The sequence below is a fragment of the Lampetra planeri genome, unplaced genomic scaffold, assembly GCF_965212315.1.
Source record: "Lampetra planeri unplaced genomic scaffold, kcLamPlan1.2.h2 scaffold_730, whole genome shotgun sequence".
NCBI classification, from domain to species: Eukaryota; Metazoa; Chordata; class Hyperoartia; order Petromyzontiformes; family Petromyzontidae; genus Lampetra; species Lampetra planeri.
In genome coordinates, this window is record NW_027615552.1 from 2,501 (window position 1) to 17,500 (window position 15,000).

Genomic DNA, 15,000 nt, shown 5'->3' on the forward strand with positions numbered 1-15,000 from the left:
CTTGGGAAACAAAACCTGCTGACACACACCACTTATGCATCGCATGAAGATTGCCATTGTCCATACACTTGTGCAGGTGCGATGGAAATATTTTCTCGTTTTGGTGTATGCTATATTTTTACAGACAGCTACCGACAAACGGTAGAAATTAGCGGGGATAGGCCTCAGACATTACCCAAAGCTCCGGGAACGTGAGCGACGCAAGACGAATGGGCATTTTAAAGCAGATCTATGGCAGTTACTGACAGTGCCTGGCGTGGGTTACTTGTCTCCGTTGTCGAGAGGGGAAGACGACCCATGTATATGTAAAGGGCGATTTTTTTAGCAACCGTTAAGGCTGTTTTTCCCCTTCACTTGTATCGAGAGGGAAGCAAAGAACATGTATGGCGTGTACGTTTTTTTACGAATTTTCATTAGCAATCTAACGACATGAATTGCGAAGACGTTTTTGAACAATTGTATTCCTTTCCCAAAACATCGAGTGCTAGTGTATAAAACCGCTAGAGAAAATAAATTGGCAGGCGAAACTTAAAAAGGAGAGACCCATGAACAGCATGGCCAGGCGGCTCACCTCGACGTTTTTCCCCCGAGCAAAGTCCGCCGAGACCCCCTGTATCCCACGGGGATGTACTGGCGTGCACTTAAAGGTTGATGCCGCTCTGTTACTTGGGAAACGAACCACAAGCCAAATCCAGCTAATTTGTGAATGACTTAGCTCTCCTGCTTTCTCGAGAACGTGCTTTTTTCGTCGGATGAAACTTCCACAGGCTTTTCCAGCAGATTTGCACCTGCACTCAAAAAAGTCAAAATTTTTACACATAGACCCCATCAAACGGGAGAAATTGGCCCGGATTGCTCTCATGTGCGTTACGGGGCATCGTTTCTCTCGCGCCGAATTCTCTCGAGCTGGGAAATCGCTCATTTTTGCGTCGCCAAATATCGTACGAACGCCGTGAAACTTCCACAGGCTTTTTTCAGCAGATTTGCACGTGCACTCAAAAAAGTCAAAATTTTTACACATAGACCCCATCAAACGGGAGAAATTGGCCCGGATTGCTCTCATGTGCGTTACGGGGCATCGTTTCTCTCGCGCCGAATTCCATCGAGCTGGGAAATCGCTCATTTTTGCGTCGCCAAATATCGTACGAACGCCGTGAAACTTCCACAGGCTTTTTCAGCAGATTTGCACCTGCACTCAAAAAAAGTCAAAATTTTTACACATAGACCCCATCAAACGGGAGAAATTGGCCCGGATTGCTCTCATGTGCGTTACGGGGCATCGTTTCTCTCGCGCCGAATTCTCTCGAGCTGGGAAATCGCTCATTTTTGCGTCGCCAAATATCGTACGAACGCCGTGAAACTTCCACAGGCTTTTTCAGCAGATTTGCACGTGCACTCAAAAAAGTCAAAATTTTTACACATAGACCCCATCAACGGGAGAAATTGGCCCGGATTGCTCTCATGTGCGTTACGGGGGCATCGTTTCTGTCGCGCCGAATTCCATCGAGCTGGGAAATCGCTCATTTTTGCGTCGCCAAATATCGTACGAACGCCGTGAAACTTCCACAGGCTTTTTCAGCAGATTTGCACGTGCACTCAAAAAAGTCAAAATTTGTACACATAGACCCCATCAAACGGGAGAAATTGGCCCGGATTGCTCTCATGTGCGTTACGGGGCATCGTTTCTCTCGCGCCGAATTCTCTCGAGCTGGGAAATCGCTCATTTTTGCGTCGCCAAATATCGTACGAACGCCGTGAAACTTCCACAGGCTTTTTCAGCAGATTTGCACGTGCACTCAAAAAAGTCAAAATTTTTACACATAGACCCCATCAAACGGGAGAAATTGGCCGGGATTGCTCTCATGTGCGTTACGGGGCATCGTTTCTCTCGCGCCGAATTCCATCGAGCTGGGAAATCGCTCATTTTTGCGTCGCCAAATATCGTACGAACGCCGTGAAACTTCCACAGGCTTTTCCAGCAGATTTGCACGTGCACTCAAAAAAGTCAAAATTTTTACACATAGACCCCATCAAACGGGAGAAATTGGCCCGGATTGCTCTCATGTGCGTTACGGGGCATCGTTTCTCTCGCGCCGAATTCTCTCGAGCTGGGAAATCGCTCATTTTTGCGTCGCCAAATATCGTACGAACGCCGTGAAACTTCCACAGGCTTTTTCAGCAGATTTGCACCTGCACTCAAAAAAGTCAAAATTTTTACACATAGACCCCATCAAACGGGAGAAATTGGCCCGGATTGCTCTCATGTGCGTTACGGGGCATCGTTTCTCTCGCTCCGAATTCCATCGAGCTTGGAAATCGCTCATTTTTGCGTCGCCAAATATCGTACGAACGCCGTGAAACTTCCACAGGCTTTTCCAGCAGATTTGCACCTGCACTCAAAAAAGTCAAAATTTTTACACATAGACCCCATCAAACGGGAGAAATTGGCCCGGATTGCTCTCATGTGCGTTACGGGGCATCGTTTCTCTCGCGCCGAATTCTCTCGAGCTGGGAAATCGCTCATTTTTGCGTCGCCAAATATCGTACGAACGCCGTGAAACTTCCACAGGCTTTTTCAGCAGATTTGCACCTGCACTCAAAAAAGTCAAAATTTGTACACATAGACCCCATCAAACGGGAGAAATTGGCCGGGATTGCTCTCATGTGCGTTACGGGGCATCGTTTCTCTCGCTCCGAATTCCATCGAGCTGGGAAATCGCTCATTTTTGCGTCGCCAAATATCGTACGAACGCCGTGAAACTTCCACAGGCTTTTTCAGCAGATTTGCACGTGCACTCAAAAAAGTCAAAATTTGTACACATAGACCCCATCAAACGGGAGAAATTGGCCGGGATTGCTCTCATGTGCGTTACGGGGCATCGTTTCTCTCGCGCCGAATTCCATCGAGCTGGGAAATCGCTCATTTTTGCGTCGCCAAATATCGTACGAACGCCGTGAAACTTCCACAGGCTTTTCCAGCAGATTTGCACGTGCACTCAAAAAGTCAAAATTTTTACACATAGACCCCATCAAACGGGAGAAATTGGCCCGGATTGCTCTCATGTGCGTTACGGGGGCATCGTTTCTCTCGCGCCGAATTCTCTCGAGCTGGGAAATCGCTCATTTTTGCGTCGCCAAATATCGTACGAACGCCGTGAAACTTCCACAGGCTTTTTCAGCAGATTTGCACCTGCACTCAAAAAAGTCAAAATTTTTACACATAGACCCCATCAAACGGGAGAAAATTGGCCCGGATTGCTCTCATGTGCGTTACGGGGCATCGTTTCTCTCGCTCCGAATTCCATCGAGCTTGGAAATCGCTCATTTTTGCGTCGCCAAATATCGTACGAACGCCGTGAAACTTCCACAGGCTTTTCCAGCAGATTTGCACCTGCACTCAAAAAAGTCAAAATTTTTACACATAGACCCCATCAAACGGGAGAAATTGGCCCGGATTGCTCTCATGTGCGTTACGGGGCATCGTTTCTGTCGCGCCGAATTCCATCGAGCTGGGAAATCGCTCATTTTTGCGTCGCCAAATATCGTACGAACGCCGTGAAACTTCCACAGGCTTTTCCAGCAGATTTGCACGTGCACTCAAAAAAGTCAAAAATTTTTACACATAGACCCCATCAAACGGGAGAAATTGGCCCGGATTGCTCTCATGTGCGTTACGGGGCATCGTTTCTCTCGCGCCGAATTCTCTCGAGCTGGGAAATCGCTCATTTTTGCGTCGCCAAATATCGTACGAACGCCGTGAAACTTCCACAGGCTTTTTCAGCAGATTTGCACCTGCACTCAAAAAAGTCAAAATTTTTACACATAGACCCCATCAAACGGGAGAAATTGGCCCGGATTGCTCTCATGTGCGTTACGGGGCATCGTTTCTCTCGCTCCGAATTCCATCGAGCTTGGAAATCGCTCATTTTTGCGTCGCCAAATATCGTACGAACGCCGTGAAACTTCCACAGGCTTTTCCAGCAGATTTGCACCTGCACTCAAAAAAGTCAAAATTTTTACACATAGACCCCATCAAACGGGAGAAATTGGCCGGGATTGCTCTCATGTGCGTTACGGGGCATCGTTTCTCTCGCTCCGAATTCCATCGAGCTGGGAAATCGCTCATTTTTGCGTCGCCAAATATCGTACGAACGCCGTGAAACTTCCACAGGCTTTTTCAGCAGATTTGCACGTGCACTCAAAAAAGTCAAAATTTGTACACATAGACCCCATCAAACGGGAGAAATTGGCCGGGATTGCTCTCATGTGCGTTACGGGGCATCGTTTCTCTCGCGCCGAATTCCATCGAGCTGGGAAATCGCTCATTTTTGCGTCGCCAAATATCGTACGAACGCCGTGAAACTTCCACAGGCTTTTTCAGCAGATTTGCACGTGCACTCAAAAAAGTCAAAATTTTTACACATAGACCCCATCAAACGGGAGAAATTGGCCGGGATTGCTCTCATGTGCGTTACGGGGCATCGTTTCTCTCGCTCCGAATTCCATCGAGCTGGGAAATCGCTCATTTTTGCGTCGCCAAATATCGTACGAACGCCGTGAAACTTCCACAGGCTTTTTCAGCAGATTTGCACGTGCACTCAAAAAAGTCAAAATTTTTACACATAGACCCCATCAAACGGGAGAAATTGGCCGGGATTGCTCTCATGTGCGTTACGGGGCATCGTTTCTCTCGCGCCGAATTCCATCGAGCTGGGAAATCGCTCATTTTTGCGTCGCCAAATATCGTACGAACGCCGTGAAACTTCCACAGGCTTTTCCAGCAGATTGGCACGTGCACTCAAAAAAGTCAAAATTTGTACACATAGACCCCATCAAACGGGAGAAATTGGCCGGGATTGCTCTCATGTGCGTTACGGGGCATCGTTTCTCTCGCTCCGAATTCCATCGAGCTGGGAAATCGCTCATTTTTGCGTCGCCAAATATCGTACGAACGCCGTGAAACTTCCACAGGCTTTTCCAGCAGATTTGCACCTGCACTCAAAAAAGTCAAAATTTTTACACATAGACCCCATCAAACGGGAGAAATTGGCCCGGATTGCTCTCATGTGCGTTACGGGGCATCGTTTCTCTCGCGCCGAATTCTCTCGAGCTGGGAAATCGCTCATTTTTGCGTCGCCAAATATCGTACGAACGCCGTGAAACTTCCACAGGCTTTTTCAGCAGATTTGCACCTGCACTCAAAAAAGTCAAAATTTTTACACATAGACCCCATCAAACGGGAGAAATTGGCCCGGATTGCTCTCATGTGCGTTACGGGGCATCGTTTCTCTCGCGCCGAATTCCATCGAGCTGGGAAATCGCTCATTTTTGCGTCGCCAAATATCGTACGAACGCCGTGAAACTTCCACAGGCTTTTTCAGCAGATTTGCACGTGCACTCAAAAAAGTCAAAATTTTTACACATAGACCCCATCAAACGGGAGAAATTGGCCCGGATTGCTCTCATGTGCGTTACGGGGCATCGTTTCTCTCGCGCCGAATTCTCTCGAGCTGGGAAATCGCTCATTTTTGCGTCGCCAAATATCGTACGAACGCCGTGAAACTTCCACAGGCTTTTTCAGCAGATTTGCACGTGCACTCAAAAAAGTCAAAATTTGTACACATAGACCCCATCAAACGGGAGAAATTGGCCGGGATTGCTCTCATGTGCGTTACGGGGCATCGTTTCTCTCGCTCCGAATTCCATCGAGCTGGGAAATCGCTCATTTTTGCGTCGCCAAATATCGTACGAACGCCGTGAAACTTCCACAGGCTTTTTCAGCAGATTTGCACGTGCACTCAAAAAAGTCAAAATTTTTACACATAGACCCCATCAAACGGGAGAAATTGGCCGGGATTGCTCTCATGTGCGTTACGGGGCATCGTTTCTCTCGCGCCGAATTCCATCGAGCTGGGAAATTGCTCATTTTTGCGTCGCCAAATATCGTACGAACGCCGTGAAACTTCCACAGGCTTTTCCAGCAGATTTGCACGTGCACTCAAAAAAGTCAAAATTTTTACACATAGACCCCATCAAACGGGAGAAATTGGCCCGGATTGCTCTCATGTGCGTTACGGGGCATCGTTTCTCTCGCGCCGAATTCTCTCGAGCTGGGAAATCGCTCATTTTTGCGTCGCCAAATATCGTACGAACGCCGTGAAACTTCCACAGGCTTTTTCAGCAGATTTGCACCTGCACTCCAAAAAGTCAAAATTTTTACACATAGACCCCATCAAACGGGAGAAATTGGCCCGGATTGCTCTCATGTGCGTTACGGGGCATCGTTTCTCTCGCTCCGAATTCCATCGAGCTTGGAAATCGCTCATTTTTGCGTCGCCAAATATCGTACGAACGCCGTGAAACTTCCACAGGCTTTTCCAGCAGATTTGCACCTGCACTCAAAAAAGTCAAAATTTTTACACATAGACCCCATCAAACGGGAGAAATTGGCCCGGATTGCTCTCATGTGCGTTACGGGGCATCGTTTCTGTCGCGCCGAATTCCATCGAGCTGGGAAATCGCTCATTTTTGCGTCGCCAAATATCGTACGAACGCCGTGAAACTTCCACAGGCTTTTCCAGCAGATTGGCACGTGCACTCAAAAAAGTCAAAATTTGTACACATAGACCCCATCAAACGGGAGAAATTGGCCGGGATTGCTCTCATGTGCGTTACGGGGCATCGTTTCTCTCGCTCCGAATTCCATCGAGCTGGGAAATCGCTCATTTTTGCGTCGCCAAATATCGTACGAACGCCGTGAAACTTCCACAGGCTTTTTCAGCAGATTTGCACGTGCACTCAAAAAAGTCAAAATTTGTACACATAGACCCCATCAAACGGGAGAAATTGGCCCGGATTGCTCTCATGTGCGTTACGGGGCATCGTTTCTCTCGCGCCGAATTCCATCGAGCTGGGAAATCGCTCATTTTTGCGTCGCCAAATATCGTACGAACGCCGTGAAACTTCCACAGGCTTTTCCAGCAGATTTGCACCTGCACTCAAAAAAGTCAAAATTTTTACACATAGACCCCATCAAACGGGGAGAGAATTGGCCCGGATTGCTCTCATGTGCGTTACGGGGCATCGTTTCTCTCGCGCCGAATTCTCTCGAGCTGGGAAATCGCTCATTTTTGCGTCGCCAAATATCGTACGAACGCCGTGAAACTTCCACAGGCTTTTTCAGCAGATTTGCACCTGCACTCAAAAAAGTCAAAATTTTTACACATAGACCCCATCAAACGGGAGAAATTGGCCCGGATTGCTCTCATGTGCGTTACGGGGCATCGTTTCTCTCGCGCCGAATTCCATCGAGCTGGGAAATCGCTCATTTTTGCGTCGCCAAATATCGTACGAACGCCGTGAAACTTCCACAGGCTTTTTCAGCAGATTTGCACGTGCACTCAAAAAAGTCAAAATTTTTACACATAGACCCCATCAAACGGGAGAAATTGGCCCGGATTGCTCTCATGTGCGTTACGGGGCATCGTTTCTCTCGCGCCGAATTCTCTCGAGCTGGGAAATCGCTCATTTTTGCGTCGCCAAATATCGTACGAACGCCGTGAAACTTCCACAGGCTTTTTCAGCAGATTTGCACGTGCACTCAAAAAAGTCAAAATTTGTACACATAGACCCCATCAAACGGGAGAAATTGGCCGGGATTGCTCTCATGTGCGTTACGGGGCATCGTTTCTCTCGCTCCGAATTCCATCGAGCTGGGAAATCGCTCATTTTTGCGTCGCCAAATATCGTACGAACGCCGTGAAACTTCCACAGGCTTTTTCAGCAGATTTGCACGTGCACTCAAAAAAGTCAAAATTTTTACACATAGACCCCATCAAACGGGAGAAATTGGCCGGGATTGCTCTCATGTGCGTTACGGGGCATCGTTTCTCTCGCGCCGAATTCCATCGAGCTGGGAAATCGCTCATTTTTGCGTCGCCAAATATCGTACGAACGCCGTGAAACTTCCACAGGCTTTTCCAGCAGATTTGCACCTGCACTCAAAAAAGTCAAAATTTTTACACATAGACCCCATCAAACGGGAGAAATTGGCCCGGATTGCTCTCATGTGCGTTACGGGGCATCGTTTCTCTCGCTCCGAATTCCATCGAGCTTGGAAATCGCTCATTTTTGCGTCGCCAAATATCGTACGAACGCCGTGAAACTTCCACAGGCTTTTCCAGCAGATTTGCACCTGCACTCAAAAAAGTCAAAATTTTTACACATAGACCCCATCAAACGGGAGAAATTGGCCCGGATTGCTCTCATGTGCGTTACGGGGCATCGTTTCTCTCGCGCCGAATTCTCTCGAGCTGGGAAATCGCTCATTTTTGCGTCGCCAAATATCGTACGAACGCCGTGAAACTTCCACAGGCTTTTTCAGCAGATTTGCACCTGCACTCAAAAAAGTCAAAATTTGTACACATAGACCCCATCAAACGGGAGAAATTGGCCCGGATTGCTCTCATGTGCGTTACGGGGCATCGTTTCTCTCGCTCCGAATTCCATCGAGCTTGGAAATCGCTCATTTTTGCGTCGCCAAATATCGTACGAACGCCGTGAAACTTCCACAGGCTTTTCCAGCAGATTTGCACCTGCACTCAAAAAAGTCAAAATTTTTACACATAGACCCCATCAAACGGGAGAAATTGGCCCGGATTGCTCTCATGTGCGTTACGGGGCATCGTTTCTGTCGCGCCGAATTCCATCGAGCTGGGAAATCGCTCATTTTTGCGTCGCCAAATATCGTACGAACGCCGTGAAACTTCCACAGGCTTTTCCAGCAGATTGGCACGTGCACTCAAAAAAGTCAAAATTTGTACACATAGACCCCATCAAACGGGAGAAATTGGCCGGGATTGCTCTCATGTGCGTTACGGGGCATCGTTTCTCTCGCTCCGAATTCCATCGAGCTGGGAAATCGCTCATTTTTGCGTCGCCAAATATCGTACGAACGCCGTGAAACTTCCACAGGCTTTTTCAGCAGATTTGCACCTGCACTCAAAAAAGTCAAAATTTTTACACATAGACCCCATCAAACGGGAGAAATTGGCCCGGATTGCTCTCATGTGCGTTACGGGGCATCGTTTCTCTCGCGCCGAATTCCATCGAGCTGGGAAATCGCTCATTTTTGCGTCGCCAAATATCGTACGAACGCCGTGAAACTTCCACAGGCTTTTTCAGCAGATTTGCACGTGCACTCAAAAAAGTCAAAATTTGTACACATAGACCCCATCAAACGGGAGAAATTGGCCCGGATTGCTCTCATGTGCGTTACGGGGCATCGTTTCTCTCGCGCCGAATTCTCTCGAGCTGGGAAATCGCTCATTTTTGCGTCGCCAAATATCGTACGAACGCCGTGAAACTTCCACAGGCTTTTTCAGCAGATTTGCACGTGCACTCAAAAAAGTCAAAATTTGTACACATAGACCCCATCAAACGGGAGAAATTGGCCGGGATTGCTCTCATGTGCGTTACGGGGCATCGTTTCTCTCGCTCCGAATTCCATCGAGCTGGGAAATCGCTCATTTTTGCGTCGCCAAATATCGTACGAACGCCGTGAAACTTCCACAGGCTTTTTCAGCAGATTTGCACGTGCACTCAAAAAAGTCAAAATTTTTACACATAGACCCCATCAAACGGGAGAAATTGGCCGGGATTGCTCTCATGTGCGTTACGGGGCATCGTTTCTCTCGCGCCGAATTCCATCGAGCTGGGAAATCGCTCATTTTTGCGTCGCCAAATATCGTACGAACGCCGTGAAACTTCCACAGGCTTTTCCAGCAGATTTGCACCTGCACTCAAAAAAGTCAAAATTTTTACACATAGACCCCATCAAACGGGAGAAATTGGCCCGGATTGCTCTCATGTGCGTTACGGGGCATCGTTTCTCTCGCTCCGAATTCCATCGAGCTTGGAAATCGCTCATTTTTGCGTCGCCAAATATCGTACGAACGCCGTGAAACTTCCACAGGCTTTTCCAGCAGATTTGCACCTGCACTCAAAAAAGTCAAAATTTTTACACATAGACCCCATCAAACGGGAGAAATTGGCCCGGATTGCTCTCATGTGCGTTACGGGGCATCGTTTCTCTCGCGCCGAATTCTCTCGAGCTGGGAAATCGCTCATTTTTGCGTCGCCAAATATCGTACGAACGCCGTGAAACTTCCACAGGCTTTTTCAGCAGATTTGCACCTGCACTCAAAAAAGTCAAAATTTGTACACATAGACCCCATCAAACGGGAGAAATTGGCCGGGATTGCTCTCATGTGCGTTACGGGGCATCGTTTCTCTCGCTCCGAATTCCATCGAGCTGGGAAATCGCTCATTTTTGCGTCGCCAAATATCGTACGAACGCCGTGAAACTTCCACAGGCTTTTTCAGCAGATTTGCACGTGCACTCAAAAAAGTCAAAATTTGTACACATAGACCCCATCAAACGGGAGAAATTGGCCGGGATTGCTCTCATGTGCGTTACGGGGCATCGTTTCTCTCGCGCCGAATTCCATCGAGCTGGGAAATCGCTCATTTTTGCGTCGCCAAATATCGTACGAACGCCGTGAAACTTCCACAGGCTTTTCCAGCAGATTTGCACGTGCACTCAAAAAAGTCAAAATTTTTACACATAGACCCCATCAAACGGGAGAAATTGGCCCGGATTGCTCTCATGTGCGTTACGGGGCATCGTTTCTCTCGCGCCGAATTCTCTCGAGCTGGGAAATCGCTCATTTTTGCGTCGCCAAATATCGTACGAACGCCGTGAAACTTCCACAGGCTTTTCCAGCAGATTTGCACGTGCACTCAAAAAAGTCAAAATTTTTACACATAGACCCCATCAAACGGGAGAAATTGGCCGGGATTGCTCTCATGTGCGTTACGGGGCATCGTTTCTCTCGCTCCGAATTCCATCGAGCTGGGAAATCGCTCATTTTTGCGTCGCCAAATATCGTACGAACGCCGTGAAACTTCCACAGGCTTTTTCAGCAGATTTGCACGTGCACTCAAAAAAGTCAAAATTTTTACACATAGACCCCATCAAACGGGAGAAATTGGCCGGGATTGCTCTCATGTGCGTTACGGGGCATCGTTTCTCTCGCGCCGAATTCCATCGAGCTGGGAAATCGCTCATTTTTGCGTCGCCAAATATCGTACGAACGCCGTGAAACTTCCACAGGCTTTTCCAGCAGATTGGCACGTGCACTCAAAAAAGTCAAAATTTGTACACATAGACCCCATCAAACGGGAGAAATTGGCCGGGATTGCTCTCATGTGCGTTACGGGGCATCGTTTCTCTCGCTCCGAATTCCATCGAGCTGGGAAATCGCTCATTTTTGCGTCGCCAAATATCGTACGAACGCCGTGAAACTTCCACAGGCTTTTCCAGCAGATTTGCACCTGCACTCAAAAAAGTCAAAATTTTTACACATAGACCCCATCAAACGGGAGAAATTGGCCCGGATTGCTCTCATGTGCGTTACGGGGCATCGTTTCTCTCGCGCCGAATTCTCTCGAGCTGGGAAATCGCTCATTTTTGCGTCGCCAAATATCGTACGAACGCCGTGAAACTTCCACAGGCTTTTTCAGCAGATTTGCACCTGCACTCAAAAAAGTCAAAATTTTTACACATAGACCCCATCAAACGGGAGAAATTGGCCCGGATTGCTCTCATGTGCGTTACGGGGCATCGTTTCTCTCGCGCCGAATTCCATCGAGCTGGGAAATCGCTCATTTTTGCGTCGCCAAATATCGTACGAACGCCGTGAAACTTCCACAGGCTTTTTCAGCAGATTTGCACGTGCACTCAAAAAAGTCAAAATTTGTACACATAGACCCCATCAAACGGGAGAAATTGGCCCGGATTGCTCTCATGTGCGTTACGGGGCATCGTTTCTCTCGCGCCGAATTCTCTCGAGCTGGGAAATCGCTCATTTTTGCGTCGCCAAATATCGTACGAACGCCGTGAAACTTCCACAGGCTTTTTCAGCAGATTTGCACCTGCACTCAAAAAAGTCAAAATTTTTACACATAGACCCCATCAAACGGGAGAAATTGGCCCGGATTGCTCTCATGTGCGTTACGGGGCATCGTTTCTGTCGCGCCGAATTCCATCGAGCTGGGAAATCGCTCATTTTTGCGTCGCCAAATATCGTACGAACGCCGTGAAACTTCCACAGGCTTTTCCAGCAGATTTGCACGTGCACTCAAAAAAGTCAAAATTTTTACACATAGACCCCATCAAACGGGAGAAATTGGCCCGGATTGCTCTCATGTGCGTTACGGGGCATCGTTTCTCTCGCGCCGAATTCTCTCGAGCTGGGAAATCGCTCATTTTTGCGTCGCCAAATATCGTACGAACGCCGTGAAACTTCCACAGGCTTTTTCAGCAGATTTGCACGTGCACTCAAAAAAGTCAAAATTTTTACACATAGACCCCATCAAACGGGAGAAATTGGCCGGGATTGCTCTCATGTGCGTTACGGGGCATCGTTTCTCTCGCTCCGAATTCCATCGAGCTGGGAAATCGCTCATTTTTGCGTCGCCAAATATCGTACGAACGCCGTGAAACTTCCACAGGCTTTTTCAGCAGATTTGCACGTGCACTCAAAAAAGTCAAAATTTTTACACATAGACCCCATCAAACGGGAGAAATTGGCCGGGATTGCTCTCATGTGCGTTACGGGGCATCGTTTCTCTCGCGCCGAATTCCATCGAGCTGGGAAATCGCTCATTTTTGCGTCGCCAAATATCGTACGAACGCCGTGAAACTTCCACAGGCTTTTTCAGCAGATTGGCACGTGCACTCAAAAAAGTCAAAATTTGTACACATAGACCCCATCAAACGGGAGAAATTGGCCGGGATTGCTCTCATGTGCGTTACGGGGCATCGTTTCTCTCGCTCCGAATTCCATCGAGCTGGGAAATCGCTCATTTTTGCGTCGCCAAATATCGTACGAACGCCGTGAAACTTCCACAGGCTTTTCCAGCAGATTTGCACCTGCACTCAAAAAAGTCAAAATTTTTACACATAGACCCCATCAAACGGGAGAAATTGGCCCGGATTGCTCTCATGTGCGTTACGGGGCATCGTTTCTCTCGCGCCGAATTCTCTCGAGCTGGGAAATCGCTCATTTTTGCGTCGCCAAATATCGTACGAACGCCGTGAAACTTCCACAGGCTTTTTCAGCAGATTTGCACGTGCACTCAAAAAAGTCAAAATTTTTACACATAGACCCCATCAAACGGGAGAAATTGGCCCGGATTGCTCTCATGTGCGTTACGGGGCATCGTTTCTGTCGCGCCGAATTCCATCGAGCTGGGAAATCGCTCATTTTTGCGTCGCCAAATATCGTACGAACGCCGTGAAACTTCCACAGGCTTTTTCAGCAGATTTGCACGTGCACTCAAAAAAGTCAAAATTTGTACACATAGACCCCATCAAACGGGAGAAATTGGCCCGGATTGCTCTCATGTGCGTTACGGGGCATCGTTTCTCTCGCGCCGAATTCTCTCGAGCTGGGAAATCGCTCATTTTTGCGTCGCCAAATATCGTACGAACGCCGTGAAACTTCCACAGGCTTTTTCAGCAGATTTGCACGTGCACTCAAAAAAGTCAAAATTTTTACACATAGACCCCATCAAACGGGAGAAATTGGCCCGGATTGCTCTCATGTGCGTTACGGGGCATCGTTTCTGTCGCGCCGAATTCCATCGAGCTGGGAAATCGCTCATTTTTGCGTCGCCAAATATCGTACGAACGCCGTGAAACTTCCACAGGCTTTTCCAGCAGATTTGCACGTGCACTCAAAAAAGTCAAAATTTTTACACATAGACCCCATCAAACGGGAGAAATTGGCCGGGATTGCTCTCATGTGCGTTACGGGGCATCGTTTCTCTCGCGCCGAATTCCATCGAGCTGGGAAATCGCTCATTTTTGCGTCGCCAAATATCGTACGAACGCCGTGAAACTTCCACAGGCTTTTCCAGCAGATTTGCACGTGCACTCAAAAAAGTCAAAATTTTTACACATAGACCCCATCAAACGGGAGAAATTGGCCCGGATTGCTCTCATGTGCGTTACGGGGCATCGTTTCTCTCGCGCCGAATTCTCTCGAGCTGGGAAATCGCTCATTTTTGCGTCGCCAAATATCGTACGAACGCCGTGAAACTTCCACAGGCTTTTTCAGCAGATTTGCACCTGCACTCCAAAAAGTCAAAATTTTTACACATAGACCCCATCAAACGGGAGAAATTGGCCCGGATTGCTCTCATGTGCGTTACGGGGCATCGTTTCTCTCGCTCCGAATTCCATCGAGCTTGGAAATCGCTCATTTTTGCGTCGCCAAATATCGTACGAACGCCGTGAAACTTCCACAGGCTTTTCCAGCAGATTTGCACCTGCACTCAAAAAGTCAAAATTTTTACACATAGACCCCATCAAACGGGAGAAATTGGCCCGGATTGCTCTCATGTGCGTTACGGGGCATCGTTTTCTGTCGCGCCGAATTCCATCGAGCTGGGAAATCGCTCATTTTTGCGTCGCCAAATATCGTACGAACGCCGTGAAACTTCCACAGGCTTTTCCAGCAGATTGGCACGTGCACTCAAAAAAGTCAAAATTTGTACACATAGACCCCATCAAACGGGAGAAATTGGCCGGGATTGCTCTCATGTGCGTTACGGGGCATCGTTTCTCTCGCTCCGAATTCCATCGAGCTGGGAAATCGCTCATTTTTGCGTCGCCAAATATCGTACGAACGCCGTGAAACTTCCACAGGCTTTTTCAGCAGATTTGCACGTGCACTCAAAAAAGTCAAAATTTGTACACATAGACCCCATCAAACGGGAGAAATTGGCCCGGATTGCTCTCATGTGCGTTACGGGGCATCGTTTCTCTCGCGCCGAATTCCATCGAGCTGGGAAATCGCTCATTTTTGCGTCGCCAAATATCGTACGAACGCCGTGAAACTTCCACAGGCTTTTCCAGCAGATTTGCACCTGCAC